This window comes from Pseudonaja textilis, chromosome 2 (genome assembly GCF_049901715.1).
Source record: "Pseudonaja textilis isolate UNSWEBS1 chromosome 2, rPseTex1.2, whole genome shotgun sequence".
NCBI classification, from domain to species: Eukaryota; Metazoa; Chordata; class Lepidosauria; order Squamata; family Elapidae; genus Pseudonaja; species Pseudonaja textilis.
In genome coordinates, this window is record NC_141991.1 from 141,577,165 (window position 1) to 141,593,725 (window position 16,561).

At 41.5% G+C, this 16,561-nt stretch overlaps 1 pseudogene across 1 annotated transcript in view; it reads left to right on the forward strand.

Annotated features, from left to right (window-relative positions):
* LOC113444861 (LIM/homeobox protein LMX-1.2-like) overlaps positions 1 to 7,203 on the forward strand; it is an 85,897-nt pseudogene extending 78,694 nt beyond the window's left edge. The window contains exons 5-9 of the transcript XR_015741542.1: positions 2,152 to 2,229; positions 3,116 to 3,168; positions 4,313 to 4,347; positions 4,599 to 4,733; positions 5,502 to 7,203. The product of XR_015741542.1 is annotated as an LIM/homeobox protein LMX-1.2-like (transcript). The remainder of the gene's footprint in view (positions 1 to 2,151; positions 2,230 to 3,115; positions 3,169 to 4,312; positions 4,348 to 4,598; positions 4,734 to 5,501) is intronic.
* The last annotated feature ends 9,358 nt before the right edge of the window (positions 7,204 to 16,561 follow it).

Sequence of the window (16,561 nt, forward strand, 5' to 3'; positions counted from 1 at the left end):
TGAAGCCACCATTTTTAATAATAGCTAGCAGAACCTTTTCTGTAGCTTGTTGCTTGGGAGAAGGAGAGATGTCAGGGAGAGTAATTCTCACATACTTTAGGCTTTAGTCACAAACTGCAGATGTTCACTAAATGTTCATAAAAATATGCAGAAAATATTAATATGTTGTTGCCATCCAGTGATCGCCTGGCCCTGATACAGTTGTCCTAGTCTCTGATCTCACCTACTCGTGAATCAAGCCCACCCTCCAACCATTCAATCCATAACAGTTACACCCGAGGGAACGTGATTCTCAAGAGAAAAAAGATTTTCCGCCATAACATGTTTCTTTCTGAAAGAGGACATCAAGCTTACCTCCTCAGATTCACCACAGTGTCTATTTTCTGTTTCAAGAACCATGGTGGCACACTGGTTAGATAGAATGCAATACTGCAAGCTACTTCTGCTGACTGCCGGCTGCCAGCAGTTCGATTCTGACCAGCTCAAGGTTGACGCAGCCTTCTGAGATCAGTAAAATGAGGATCCAGATTGTTGGAGGCAATAGGCTGATTCTGTAAACTGCTTAGATAGGGCTGTAAAGCACTGTGAAGCAGTATATAACTCTATTGCTACATATTGGCTATCTCCTTTCAACCCCCCCCCCCTTTTTTTAATCCTGCCTTCTTATTGCTCCTTTCCTAAATTCTTTCAGTTCCTGCCTATTTTAAGAGAGTGTCCAGTTCAACCTTTACCCTTTACTTGCTTTACTAGAATGCAAGCAATCTACCACTTCATCCATCTTCCCATAACTCCCCTGCAAACCCCAATCAGACACCACATTCTGTTTCCCTTTCCCCCACTTAATTTAGGCATCTATTTTACTTAACCCAATGACCAACTGCCAAAAAGGGATGATGAGTTTTACTTCTTCCACCTCCAGTAATGGTGTGGGATAGTCCAATGTCTCCTTTATCACACTCGGATGCTAATATTTTAGCTGCTGGATGCTCCTATCTTAAATATCACCTAAGCTCTGGGTCTCTCTTCCCTTGGAAGAAACCCTGCTGTGCCCATATATTTGCTAGATCTCTGATAATACATTGAAAGATGCCACATTTATTTTATTTATTATTTCAACGTTGAGGCTATGTGATTGGGCAGCTGAGAGATAAAAAATTTAAAGAGATCAAAATTTATCAAGAGGAAAAGGAGACGGATAACCAGGAATCCCAAATCCCCCAAAGCCGAGCAGAGCTAATGATTACAAAAAGGGGCTTGACACCCCCTCCCCCCATTCTAGGGCAAGACCTGGGGTAACAACCAAGTCCCAAGCAATTTGCACCAAAGAAAGAAAGAAAGAAAGAAAGAAAGAAAGAAAGAAAGAAAGAAAGAAAGAAAGAAAGAAAGAAAGAAAGAAAAGAAGAAGCATGACTCCCTGATAGATATCATTTCACAGGATAAGAGCCATCACCAAAAGGGTCACTTCCTAAAGCCCATGAGATGATACTGCTTAATCAATAAGACATGGAGCATACCAACTCTTGCTGATCTGGCTGGATAGGTAAAAACATACAGAAGCAGGTGGTCCTTTCAAGTAACCAAACCATATGCCATGCAGAGCTTTATTAGTGATAATCAGCACCCAACCCAATCTGGGAATTGGTGTAACTGGCACACAAGGTGAATCTATTTAAAGGCCCTCTTGGCTACAGCTGTCACCAGCAGTTCAAGACAGGTGCCAGAGTATGCACCAGTCTTGCATGGAGAATTGTGACCCCATTAAAGACTGAAGATGGGGGGATCCCTGGAGTCAGAGGGGGCCTAACAAACCTTGTTTGTCTTGTTGGGACTGAGCCCAAGTCTGTTCTTCCCCATCCAAGTCTGCATAGCTTCCAGGCATTGGCTCAGGACTTTAAACAGCATCACTTGGTCATTTCAGGGTTGAAATGTATAATTGGCTATCTCATGGCTCTAAAACAATGGATGACCTCATCCAGCAATTTCATGTAGGTGGTAAGCAAAAGAGGAGAGTGAATTGAGCCCTGCGCCACCCCGTAAGTGAGGGGTCACAGAGCACAACCCACCCAAAGTCACCCTTTGTGCAGGGGGATTCCTTATTGTGACATGAATTTAGCTTTTTAATAACTCCTTTTCTGTTTCCATTATGGGCAGGTGAGGGAGACATTAGCGGCTGAAACTGGTTTGACTGTCCGTGTAGTGCAGGTCTGGTTCCAGAACCAAAGAGCCAAGGTGAGCGGTCATTTCTGAGTTTTGCATTTGAATGGCAGTTTATCTCCAGCCAAACAAGGGGAGACAAATTTCTGCTTAGCTTAACTTTGAACTAACTCGTTTCCTAAATCTAGAAAATCTTCAACAGCACAAATTCCAAAACAAACATAATTGTTGGTGAGAATTTGGAGAGCCCTAGTTTATCCAAGTACAAAATGAAAATTTATGGTTGTGGGTACCAACTTTATAAACAACCCTACAGTCTATTTGTTTAACAGCAATTTCATCTGGGGACGAATCACTAAGGGATAACATTTTATTTCCTGTTGTAAAGACTTTTTTTTTACTTCCATTAATATAGAAGGCATTTTTAGCTGTTCTTCAGCAAAGGCACTCATGGCATCTCACAAAACGAAAACAACAGACCCCTAAAACCCTTGCCAGTTTCCGCAGTTTGAATTGTTGTGACAAGCACAGCAGCATGTAAGGGCACTCTTTTGCTGATCAGATAGCCCTTGAAAGAGTGATGGTATTTTGGTGATGGTAATCAAAAAAGATTTCCTGACAATGAGCGCTATTAAGTGATGGAACTGCCAACCTCCTGGACTGACAGGGTCTCATCCCTGAAGGTTTTCAAGTAACACTGAGCCTGGATCATCTGAGGATCCCTTTCCTGGGCTAAAAGTTCTCCAAGATCCCTTTCCAATCTGATTCTAAATCCTAAGTCCTGGGAGGTAATGGATCTATAAAGTAGGGGCAAGTCAAAGTCCCCTCTTTCCCCAACACCCCATTAGACACTCTTTGTCTCCCAAAGTCCCCTTTTTTTTCCAATTTTGGAGGACATTCTGTCCTTCCTTCCCCCCTTTGTTGTACATCCACCCAGATGCATCCAAACACCTCTTTGCAGATGAAAAAAATAGCCCGCCGGCAGCAGCAGCAACAGCAGCAGCAGCAACAGGAGCAAGAGCAGCTGGGAAATCCCCGTCTAGGGACGGGGAGGGGAAATGGACGCAGCAGCAGGCAGAGCAATGAGGACAGTGAAGGTAAGAACATCTCAAGAATAGCAGAGTTCCTAGAGATAGGTTGGTCTTCTTCCAGTCCATGTTGGCTTTTCATGCCTTCCTTCAGAAACGGGGACCATCTCAGTTTTGTATTCATCTGTTTCAAATATGCATTTTTAATTAATTTTATTTGCAAGGTTCTGTTTAATGTAACCTTACAGTAAAGGCCGTGCTGATGGCTCCTGGTCATGTTTCTTGTATGGACTATTTAGAAGGGCTAAAATATTTGTTCCTAAAATAGACGTTTTGTAAGCTGGCGAGAAGGGGTTTTGAACTGCAAATTTCATCACATTATTTGGTGAAGAGAGAAATCCCAAAGAGAGGTGGTCCCAATCAGCCCATTAATCTAGAATATGATGTTCTAGAGCCCAAGTATTCCTGCAAAGCAGAGGTGGTATTCAGCAGGTTCTGACCAGTTCTGAAGAACTGCTAGTGGAAATTTTGAGTAGTTCAGAGAACCGGCAAATATCACCTCTGATTGGAGATTTTACAGTATCCTTCCCCTGACACGCCCACCAAGCCATGCCCACAGAACTGGTAGTGAAAAAAATTGAATCCCAAGCTTCCTTTAGCATCTCTAGGGCTTCAGCCCCACTTAGCATTTAAATATACACATGTACAAAACCCCAGCTTCCAGAATCTACTTAGAAAAATGCCACTGCTCCCACCCCTAATTTCATACAGTCTGTCTGAGAAAATTAAACATACTCATATAGGGTTTGTATAGGTGTGTGTGTTTGTGTGTGTGTGTGTGTGTGTGTGTGTGTGTATGCATGCTTCTGTTAGGGAGAAGCCTATCATCCCCATAATTCCCTGGGAAACCCCATGACAGTTAGAGTACATCAACATTAAACACAGATAAGTTTTTACCAAAGCCCTATCCAAAGCTACATTTGGTTTCTCAGCACTTAGGAGTTTCCACTCACTCACGCCAATTTTTTATCTGAAACATGAAAGCCAGAAAGACACTTAAGAACAAACAAAATTCCTGCTATCAAGAGAGCTCTACAAAAGCAATTCCTGTCTATTTTCAATACAGCCAGGCACCTTGGGTAAGAAGTATTGAGCCATCGTTTTGGTTATTATAACGCTACATCCATAGTCTCCTCCATTTCTTTTCTTCCATTTGCTCGCTTAAGAAAGGCACATCAAGCATTGCACATCTACCCAATAGATCTCATCAGATTTTGGAGAAAGTAGCTTTGATTGTTGTTCACTGTTCTCTGTAAAAAGTGTGATTGTTGTTCACATCTCCTAGTGATGTTTTGCACCTTCTTTCCTATTGCTTCGACAATTGCTCAATAGATAGTGCCAGTGTGCATGGAATAGATGGGCTCATGGTACCCTACTCCAGGATTGCCCAGCAGCAGCTGCTTCCCTTGGATCAGAACAGCTACAGCACAGACTTGTACCGGCAAGGACTCACCCCACCCCAGTTGCCAGGAGATCATCTTCATCCATATGGTGAGCTCATCTTCCTCAAGTCCCTTCAGTTACTCCTTTTCAGATATGCAACCACTGTATCACCTTGTTCCGATATACCTGTAACATGCTTTTATTTCTTGCCAGCACTGTTTTAATGTGGTTGCATATGTCTCCCCACAACAGAAAGGCAGCCATCAGTCCCGCTTGCCATTTCTATTTTTCCCTCCATCAGCCCCATTGTCTGTTTCTATTTTTCCCCCATCAGCCCCATTGTCTGTTTCTATTTTTCCCCCATCAGTCCCATTGTGTGTTTCTATTTTTTTCTCCCTTCAAAGGCTATCTATGAACCTCTATTGTGCAGTGAATTGTAATGCATGTCATAGGTGATTGTGTGCATGCATTTACCTGACATTGAAAATGGTGCTTTTTGCATTGGCCTTGAAACCGAGAGGAAAGGGAGCAGAGGGAAGAGGCTATGGCTGTCCTAGGCAATCTTTTGCTCTGACTAGTTCACCTGTATGGTGTGAGCTACAACAATAGTGAGATATACCATAGTAGCAGCTACCCAACTTTCTTAATGAAAGTGGGGAGCTGGTTCCTTTCCTTTCCTTGAGCCATCACTAAGTTGGAGCAAAGAATTACAGACCAGAAGACTCCATGATGCCATACTAACTGAAGAACTACAAGAATCTGGGCGTGGTTGTATTTTCTGACCCATCATGTTTCTCTCCCAGAGAGGGTTTTGATTTACTCTAGTTTGAGAACCTTCATCTTCCCAAGCAATGTCTCCTTTCCTTTTCCATTTAGATTCGGAAGGTGTTTTCCATGACATGGACAGCGACACGATTGGCCATTTGGGTGACTGCCTGCTGTCTGCGGCTGAGGCCAACCTCCTGCAAACTCGAGTGGGCAATCCTATCGACAGGCTGTACTCCATGCAAAACTCCTACTTCACCTCCTGACCCTTGGTTCTTCCACCTGATAGGAGCCGCTCTGGGTGTAGAAGGGAGTAAATGGCGTGGAGGGGGCAAGACCAATGGGCAGAACTCTTTGGACCCCATAACACTAACAAGGCATGTGAGGCTGTCAGGCCCGTGCGCGATTATTCCTGGGCACTGAGAATTGAACCAGGGAGGACCTTGCTACACTGCCTTTCCCGTCCCCTCACCCAATGTCCTCTCGATGGGCAGTTTCATATTGTGTAGCTGTACGTCTAGCATTGTGTTCTTTGTGTTTAAACTGCAGGGCATTACACTTAGTTGATACACCAAGCACAAAAGCAGGAGTTACTAGCTCATGGTAAGGTTTCCGTGCTTTGGCGGTGCTTTTTCTCAACTTTTATTGACATGGAAAATTCCCTTCCTCTGGAATGTGCTAATGTACAGATTAGCTATGAAGAAAACAAATTCCCTAAGCTAAGTATATCATAACTTTGACATTAAAAATGTTGATGAGGTCATATTAACTCTTAGGGCTTGTTAACCCATAAGAATTCTGGGATTTCTAATTCATTAACAAGAGTGAAGTTCTGAAGTCAAAATCCCAGCCTCACAGAACTGCAAATTAGAGGGTACTTCTTGGAAAATGAAACAGTTTATAGTTGTTATGTATCATACCTCTTCCAAGTTCTATGGACTACTGAGAAATGGTCTAGATTAAGGGCACATAGCCTGGGGAACTATGGATGTCATTTGACTCTAATCAGCTCCAAAACAAAACACGGTCAGTGATTTGCTGTGATGAACATGATAAAATTTAAGAACATCTGGAAGGCCACAGATTTCCCCTCCTGAGATAGATGGAAAACTACCTTTATGGTACTCAACGTGCACTGCACAGGTTTCTGGTCAATCTACCTTTGAATATTTTAGGACCCTTCATAAATCTCTCTTGCTACAATTCAGCAATGCATCATCCCTGAGCAAGTATTGGACTGTTGCCTTTTCTCATTTATCACTTTGATATACTATCTGCAACACTGAAAATTATACCTCCTCACCCATCTTTCTTGTTCAGTTTTGCTGTGGTACTAAGACTCCCCAATGCCAATGCTGTGTCTCCTTGATCCGAATGAATTGTACAGCACAGCACCCGGTGAAAGACATTTTTGAAAGCTGTGCAGAATAGCTCAACTGTGCAGAATGGGCTCCTTAGGCTGATGCTAAGGACAGTCTTTCTATGAGTATGACTGAAACTCCCTGATCTCTGGGTTGCTTCTCAGCCACGGATACTTTCCACTGACCCTCTGGCCTTAGCGGAAGACTTTGTGCAAGATAGCCTCAGTGATACCCTTTCATTGGTCAAAGCAACTCAGCAGACATCATAAGCAATGTTTTCTTGTTGCCACTGTAGCACGCAATTCTGGATGCAATAAGGGACCACTCAAAAGGGCAAGCTTTTCTCCTGGGCTCCCCAAAAGACATACTTGTCTCCTGGACCTCTGAGCCCCTTTTACATTCTGCAAATCTATGAAGAGGGTAGGAAGTATTTTTATTGCTGACGAGTTACCAGAAAGCTCTGTAATACACCAGGAGGCAATCGGATATACAGCAAATGGGTCTGCCTGAAATGATTTTCTAAAAAGCAGGCTTCTGTCTTTTTGGTTGGCCACCAAGTTCAATGGTGGCCAGCCTAAAGGTCAATGGCGCACATCGTAATGTTAACCAGCAGCTCATTCAAAAGGAGATCCTAAGGATATAATTATATATGAAGGACTGGAGGGAGTGGGGGAAGACTGCGGTACAAATTTGTGGTAAAAGGCTGAGCTCTTTCTAATGCATATCCTCTGCCTTGTTTTGAACTTTTAACTCAAGTCACTTTCAATCAGTAAAGAGGCTGCAGACATTACAGTGAAAAATTGTCCGGAAGGCATCGCACTGCTTATCCCTGTCTTAAAATATTTAACAGGGCACTGGGCCAAGTCACAATTGTTCACTTATTTTTTCTTCTGTCGTTGATCTTACTGAACAGCTGAACCAAGCAAACTGACTGTTGTATCTTCATAGTCATTCAGTGTGTACCAGCATCTGCTATGTACACAGGGACAGTTAGATCCAAGAGGAGGAAGGGAGACATACAGGTAATCCACACTTAATGATAAATGGGTCAGGCAACTCCACCACTAAGCAATGTGGTTGTTAAATGAGACATCATGTGACTGCAATCCCAAAAGTGTTTTTTTTCCAAGAGGCAACTGGACTTTCTGGTTTTGCTTTGAAGACGTTTCGCTTCTCATCCAGGAGCTGAAGACACTTCTTAGATGAGAAGTGAAACATCTTCAAAGCAAAACCAGAAAGTCCAGTTGTCTCTTTTAAAAAAATCACCTTTGGGACAACCATGACCTGGATGGACTGAGACTCTCCAGAGACATCTGACTGCAAATGATGATTCCGCTGCTGGTGTCTCCATTAATCCTGCTTGCTGGGAACCTTCCATGAACTGGGCCAATGGCGATCACATGACCACGAGACACTGCAGTGGTTGTAAACGCCTGCCAGTTGTGAGCATCCTAATCATGTGACCCTAAGGACACTGAGACTGCCTTAAGTGCAAGGACCAATTTGTAAAATCCCTCTTTCGGCACCATCCCAATCTCAAATGGCCACTCCGCAGGGTAGTCGCTATGCAATAGCACCTGTATTATCACAAATAAAAATCCATAGTGCAGTGCTCTGTCAGCACAAGCCTGGTTTTGGATTAAAATGGCACCCTTATTCACAGAAAGCCCTAACTTAGCTTTCATTTTTGCCCTTAACCCAATTATCTGTCCTTCACCCTTTTAAAAAAATGTATGTTTCTACATGAAACTGCAGCTCTATAGCCGCTCAGTCCTCACTCTTTTAAAATCCCAAAGCCATCTTGGGGCTGTGCCTGGCAAATACAGGATACAGGTGGTCCTCGACTTAATGACCACAGCTGAGCCCAAAAGTTATGTTGCCAAGTGAGAAATTTGTGAAGAGGGTTTTGCCCCATTTTACCACTTTTCTTGCCACCTTTGTTAAATGAACCACTGAAGGGGTTAAAGTTAGTAACACTAACTTTAGTGTTACTAACTAGTGTGGTTAAATGAATCTGGCTTCCCTATGGACTTGGTTCATCAGAAGACCACAAAAGGGGATCATGTAATGCTGCAACTGTCTTAAATATGAATCAGCTGTCAAGGATCTGAATGTAAATCACGTGACCATGGGGATAGGGGTCATGACACTATGTTATATGGCTGAAAAAAGGTCATAGGTCACTTTTTTCAGTGCTGTTGTAAATTCAAACGGTCACTAAACAAATTGTTATATGTCGGGGACTACCTGTATTACATGCGAGGCAGCCAGCTTGCTACTGGGCAGAGACTGTTTCTGCTTGAAACTGCAAACTCCTTTTGAAGAGCTCAGAATAACTGAGTTGGTTATAAGAAGGGCACCAGCATAATAGGGTCCCCTCTCAAAAAATCATGTCTGGGTTTTTTTTTATTTGTTTGTTTAAATCAAAGATACTCCTCAGGGTAGGATAGCTATTTAAGTCCCTTCCTTTTTCTTTTGGTTCATAGACATGTTTTTTTTTTAATGTGTGCAGCTTAGAACAGTATCTTCAGAGGTTTGGCTGCCATAAGCTGCTGCAGAAGACCTACACAGGACTGACCGCTTGGCAGTATCCCCGCCCCACAGGCCATTACAGGTAGTCCCCCACTTACAGCCATAATTGAGCTCAACATTGGTGTGGTTAAGCGAGACATTTGTTAAGTGAGTTTTGCCCCATTTTATGACTTTTCTTGCCAGTTGTTAAGTGAATCACGCCAGTTGTTAAGCTAGTAACACAGTTGTTAGGGGGAATCTGGCTTCCCCATTGACTTTGCTTGTCCGAAGGTCGCAAAAGGAGATCGCATGACCCCGGACACTGTGTTATAAATATGAGTCAGTTGCCTAGCATCTGGATTTTGATCACCATGGGGAGACCGCAATGGTTCTAAGTGTGAAAAATGGCCATAAATCACTTTTTTCAGTGCTGTTGTAACTTTGAATGGTCACTGAACGAACTGTTGTAAGTTGAGGACTACCTGTATTTCTGATTGAGGATCAAAGTGCTTGTGATTTTCATCCTGCTAGAACTGATTGAAAAGGGTCAAGCTCCCATACACAGATACAGGATTAAAATGCTGAGTAAAGTTGAAAGGCTGTATCAGCACAGTGGTTAAGGCAACAGGCTAGAAATTGGGATGCTGAGCTCCAGTCCTGCCTTGGGCATGAAGTTAGCTAGGAAATCTTGGGACAGTCCTTTAGTCCTAGGAAGGCGGCAAGGGCAAACCACCTCCGGAAAACTTTGCCAAGAAAGTTTGTCCAGGCAGTTACCAGGAGTTAACACTTGACACGAAAGCACTCTACTGTACACATAACCAGAAAGACATCCTTCCCAAGACACAGAACTGAAAGCATGAAACTATTGTGGCGTGCATGGAACAGCCAGATGAATCGTGCCCTCTGTGTGTGTTTATACAGCTGTAGCTTCCTCCAGAAATATTTGCACTAGGTTTGGGTACAGTGAGTTTTGAAAAGGATTTCTGTGAAGCAAGCACAGAGTCATCAGTGCTCTCCAGATGTCATGCCTGCTGAAAAGAAGAATCTCACCTTTCCATGCCTGTTGTGATCCTCTGTTGTGTTGTGCTGATGTCTTTTGCATGTGCATTTGGAAATTAAAACAGAGAAAAAACAAAGGCCTTGCCTGCCTACGGTACACTGTTTGCATTTTCAGATCTTTGAGGTTCGTGTTGAGCATGGGTGAAGTTCCAAAAAGAGTTGCTTGTACATAACTGGACATCAGTAGTATTTTCATGTTAAGAGTTGTTTGCTTTATGGAAAGATTTATCATTTATTCTAGATACTGGTTATAGAAAGAGACAACTGAATAATTTAAAGGCAATCTCAAGTCGCCCAAACTTCTATGGCAGTCCACAGGGATCTGTTGCTTTTCAAAAACCATTTTCCTTCTCCCCCTTCCCTGTCAGCATCGTCTCCCCAAAATTTTGCAAAGCAGTTTTCCTGCTGTGACATGAAGAGCCCTGGATACCATCTCCATTTCCTGATCCCAGGGTGCCTAGAGGTTTTAAAGATTGGCCTAGAAAATATATTGGCAAATTTGTAGCTTCACCTTGAAGCAGAATATCCATGTCACGCGAAAGGAGTGTGTGTGTGTGTGGGAGGGAGGTGTTTAAAGATGCTTGAGAGCAGCTAGCTGCTGCTGCTATTAATCCAGGAGTTGATTTTTTTCTTTTGGAAATTCTTCATACAAAACGTTTTAAAATATGACAATATCAGCACTGAAAACATTTAAAAAGAGATAAAAAAAATCTGCACGATTATACCCAATACATATATATTATACGATTATATATACACGGTATTAGGAAATAAGGCTGGAACAGTGATCATTAGCAAGGCAAAGGCATTTGGCCAGTGAGAGCAGCAGTTGTGCAGGCCTGAGATTTCTGAGGTAAAACTAAAAATCAGGGAGCCTTCCCTGTCCAGAAGCCAACAGCTGACGGAAGTATTTTCAGAAGATCTAAGCCGGTCATTTCACACCAATAATTATTCCTATATCACTTATTCTATAGCAGCTACGCTTTTGTGTAATGTTTAGGAACAGGCCAGCATGGGCAAGTCACTTAGCATCAGTTGAGTGGAAAGGTGGATAAATTCTGTTTTGAACATTCTGCTGTCTCCAAGATGGCAGGGTGTAAGAGGACCACAAATTTCCAGTGCTATCAACAGCTTATACGTAGTCCTTGAGTTATTACTGTAATGGAGCCTGCCCATCATGGTCGTAAGTTGTGTTGTAAAATGAGTCACCCATGTGACTGTCCCAATTTTATGACCTTTTTGTGGTCATTAAGCGAACCAAAACTGAACCGCTAGGGTCCAGTTTTTTCCAAAAAAACTCATTTACTTCAGTTTTTGGGCAAAACCATCATAAAATGAGATACATGATGCAAACAATTAAAAATGTGGGGCCAGTTACCAAGTGCCCAACATGCCCAATGTGTGATCATGTGACCATAGAGGGGCAACACTAGAACTTCAGAACCAGGTTGTAAGTACCTCCAGGGAGACCTATTGTAATTTCAAAAAAGGTTGCTAAGCAACCAGTTGTAAGTCAAGGACTACCTGTAAACAGACTCAATTCCTGGCGGCAGAACAATATAGACACTGGAGATGTTCTAAGCTGTACAGTTCAGAATGCAGTTATAATCAAGAAGAATCATTATAAACTGTTCCCTCACTCTGGAAAAGGGTAATTTCTCAGGGAATCATCTGCATAGGAACCCATAGAGCAGCATATGGTTTCAAAAACCCACAAGAATTTCCATGGAACATCAGAAAAGATAGAGAGATAGAACTTTTGGGATGAAATGCAACTGACCATACATCCTTCAGAGTCCCTGAGCAACAACAAATCTGATTGGTAGAGAACAGAGCCCATCATTACTAGATTGCATGAGGCACATCCAATTTTTATGAAGTTACAGCACCCTATGGAGCTCCTTGTCATTCAATAAAACATCCATTTGGCTTCATGGGATCTTGTTGCTTTCCTTTCTGACACCACATTTTTGCATAGCCCCATATTCTCTTAAGCATCTGAACTGCAAAAAAAAACCCTTGCATCTTCTACTAATAGGTACAGCTATTGTAGTTATTCTAGAAAGTGGAGTCAAGCATTATGGATACTCATTTCTCTCAACACACAAATATTTATCTAAGGAAAATTACATTTAAAAACAACGAAGTACTTATTCTATATCCACAAATACTTCACTCATCTAGCAGTTTTTTTAAAAAGTGTAACTATGTAGTAGGCCAGTAAGGCTACCAGCAACAGCAATACCTTGTCATGTGGATTCTGTTTTATTTTGCATGATTTAATCCTTTGGAATCTGTAAATCTTATTGATCCTGTACTGGGTGGCACAAACATACCTATTACTTTGTTTAAAAAGCAGTAGCTACCTGTATGTATTATTATCCACCTGGGGATATTCCATTTCTAACGGATGAATTGGACAACATGGCCTCATCTTAGAGGAGCAAAGGGGGTGGGGAAGAGGCACACCACGCAAAGCAGCACAGCACCAAGAGAAGCTTGATCTTCATCTATGGGAGACAAGAGGGCTTCCAAGTCTAAAACTGGAAGATGATGACACAAAGGAATAAGATACAGCCAGGGAGAAGAACTCTGGAAGCTATCCTCACCGCAGAAAATGCTCATTTTATTTTTCACAGAGATTGAAACCAAATTGAATTAAGTATACTTGGCTTGGCTGGCTCATGTCTGCTACTGGGAAGAAGGGAATCTGCAGACCTGCAGATATTCTATACTGGACTCTTTCAGTCCCAAGCTTGAGCAAGTTACCAGAAGATACCATGTCCTGAGAGCTATCAGTGGTGGACCTCAGAGAAATCTGAGGTCCACCATTGACAGCTGTTGGGACATGGTATCTTCCAATAACTTGCTCAAGCTTGGGACTCTGGAAGGGTCCAGTATAGAATATCTGCATAGAATCCGGTGCTGGTTGTGGTTATTATTGCTCACAAAATTAGGGCCCATAAAGGAACCCATGCGCACTTTTGTCAAGCCTTTTTCAAATTATCCCTCTCTCCCTTTATACACTTATGGAATTAGGACATGCAGGCATCTGAATTCTCACCAAGAACATATGAATGTTCATATACTTCAACACCTGTTTCAGGAGCGGGTTTGTGCATTTTCTCCTTTACCATGAGAAGTAGTTCATGGGTTAACTAATGTGCAAAGTAGCTATTAGAAAAATGGTGCAAATCAATGGTCCGTTGATTCTTTGCACCATTCATGTCCTCCACTCACTCTCTCATAGCTATTGGCTATATATGACTTTTCTTGGAGGCAAGCCATTGTGTGTCAATGTGTGTGTGTGTGTGTGCACCTGAGCACACAAATGGAATGCAATTCCCTATACTAGCCTCTCTGTGGATTTCAAAAGAAGTCTTCCTGCGCCAGCAAAAAGAACTTGGACACCAAAAGGCCTTGTGCTGATTTATGGACATTCTCAAGAGCAAACAAGAAACGGTGTGTAAAATGAGGACATTTTTCCACATGAGGAATTAAGGCAAAGCTGACAAGTTGCTTGGCAGGAGATGGCAATTCAAGGGTGCAGTGGTTCAAGGCAATATTCCCATCCTGGTCTGAGGTTGTGGGATGGGGTGGGGAGTTGACCCAGAGGGAGGACATAAAACAAGTCACTCTTCTGCACTAATGCCCATTAACACCACCACCCATTTAGAAAATTTCATTAATTAGCTTTCACGTGATTTATGTTCCTCCAGGGAGGAAATGAAGCAAGTGCACCTTCGGTATGAGTTTTTTTCGCCCAAAAATGTTTTCTACATATTAGAGGCTAACTTCCCAAAGGTTGGTCATGGTAAATGGGGATCATATGCCTTTGAAACCAAGAAAACAGAACAAATGGTTTCCTGCCCCCCATCACACCCCTAAATGCCAAAACTCACAGCTAACAAATTTTTATTTCTCTGGCTGGCAACTGTAGACATTGCATTCTCCACAAGTTTTAAGGACTTCAGTTTGGGAGAGTTAACAGTCGTAGTCCTCAATGAACAAATGCCATGTTTAGTGACTGTTTATACAGTTACAACTGAAAAGGGCAATTAATAAGCCAGAGCTACCTGTATTTCCTTCCTGAATAAGCAGAACTACATAGAAAGCAGAAAAGGGGTAAGAAATATGAGCCCAAAGCATGAGATATGAAAAAAAAAAAATGAAACTACCCATATCCAGTTTACATTTAACACCGATTGTACTTCTTCACATTTTTCTATCCTTGTAAATTATCCTCGCTTTCACAGTGCCTCATATTTCTTAAAACTTCACTCTTTTGGGGAAAATTCATTAATTCAATCCAACCACAAATGTCTGGTGTTTTCTCCCTTCTTTTCACCTATATATTCTTACCCCGTCTTTCTTTTGCAATTTGATCCTGATTATTGGTAAGCGAGATTACCTTGAGGAAATATACAAGAAGTCTTACCTAGGCAAAAGGGCTGAAACATCTTTTAAGTCCTGAGAAATGAGATAATATATTTGGAAGCGGCTCAGGCAGGTGCATCCCTAATTCATAGTATAAGAAATATAAGACGATAGAGGAAATACAGCACACTCAGGTTTTCAAGACTCTGTTAGTCAGCCAAGCTGAAGGAATATAGTTTTAATCTTCCTGTGAATTTAATTTCCTGGTCTTTAGTGAGGCTGACATTGATAATTAATGTTCAGCTCCATAGTCCTTATTGCATCCTACAATTGGCTACATTCTACCCTTGGCCAATAACTTAGCATCAGCTACTTAAAAATCTACATGTACGCTGACCACCCCAACTAACTTCTAAAGTCACATTTTTTATACATTTACCCATGAACAGAGCAAGCAAATAAGGGAATATCCATATTTGTCATATTCTCTGCTAACCATTCACCAAGCATTCTATTTTCATCCATGCTTTTTCTTCCATCACATGCATGTACTCCTCCACTTACGACCACAGTTGAGCCCAAAATTTCTGTTGCTAAGTGAGACATTTGTTGAGTGAGTTTTACCCCATTTTACGACCTTTTTTTTTAACCACAGTTGTTAAGTGGATCACTGCAGGTCTTAAAGTATTAACATGATTGTTAAGTGAATCTGGCCTCCCCGTTGACTTTGCTTGTCAGAAGGTTGCAAAAAAGGGTCACGTTGACACTGTAACCATCATAAATATGAGTCAGTTGCCTAGTATGAGTTTTGATCATGTGACTGTGGGGGTTCTGCAGATCATAAATGTGAAAAATGATCATGTCACATTTGTTCAGTGCTGTTGTAACTTCAAACAGTCACGAAATGAACTGTTGTAAGTTGAAGACTACCTGTACTGATTTTATATGGGCAGTGTACTAATATGAAACTGGCAAAGGTTTATTGTGCATTTGTTGATTTAGAGAAAGCATAGGATGAAGGGGATGGGCTTGAATGTTCTTTCTACGTTCTGCATTCAGCAAATTCCAAGGGCAGAAAGAACATTCAAGCCCACCCCTTTCATCCTCTGCCTTCTCTAAATCAACAAAAGCACAACTTCTTTGCCAGTTTCATTTTAACACATTGCCCGTATATTATTATATATTATATATTATTATATAATATATATATATATATATATATATATATATATATATATTATTATATAATATTATTACCACTTGTATTCTTTTGATCTGAGTTCTACCGAGTATCTTCCAGGAACCCTTATCAAATTAATTTCACAGGAATGTTACATTCACACATGGTACCTTTTCCCTTTTACAAGGTAACAAAATTAACATCCCTACAATTAACAGGCATGGATAGACTTCATACATACATTAAACAAGTTGCACAGTCACTCCATAATCAAATCACATTGACAATTTTAATATTTCTGCAGTTAGGCTGTCACTACTGATCTGCGGCTTTTCTATTTTCCAACATTTTACAGTGTCATCTTCCTTCCATCAAGCTTCGGATACCAATATAGCATTCATTTCAATTTTACTCTTCAACAAATCACCATCTTTCTTCTACAAATGTCTAAAATATTTCTTGCATTTCCTAACTTCAGTTTCATTTCAGCACTTAATTCTAAATTCCACTCACTTTGCTCCTTGTTTTATCTTCCCAATCTACTTCCAATTATTATGTTTTTTTTTTAATCAAAATCTGCATTTTCCTCCCTCACCTAATCATAACGCATCATTAGCCTCTCTGATCACATTCTTCCCTTCATCCTTAACTTTTCTCCCTCTTGAATTTTTTCCTCATCCATC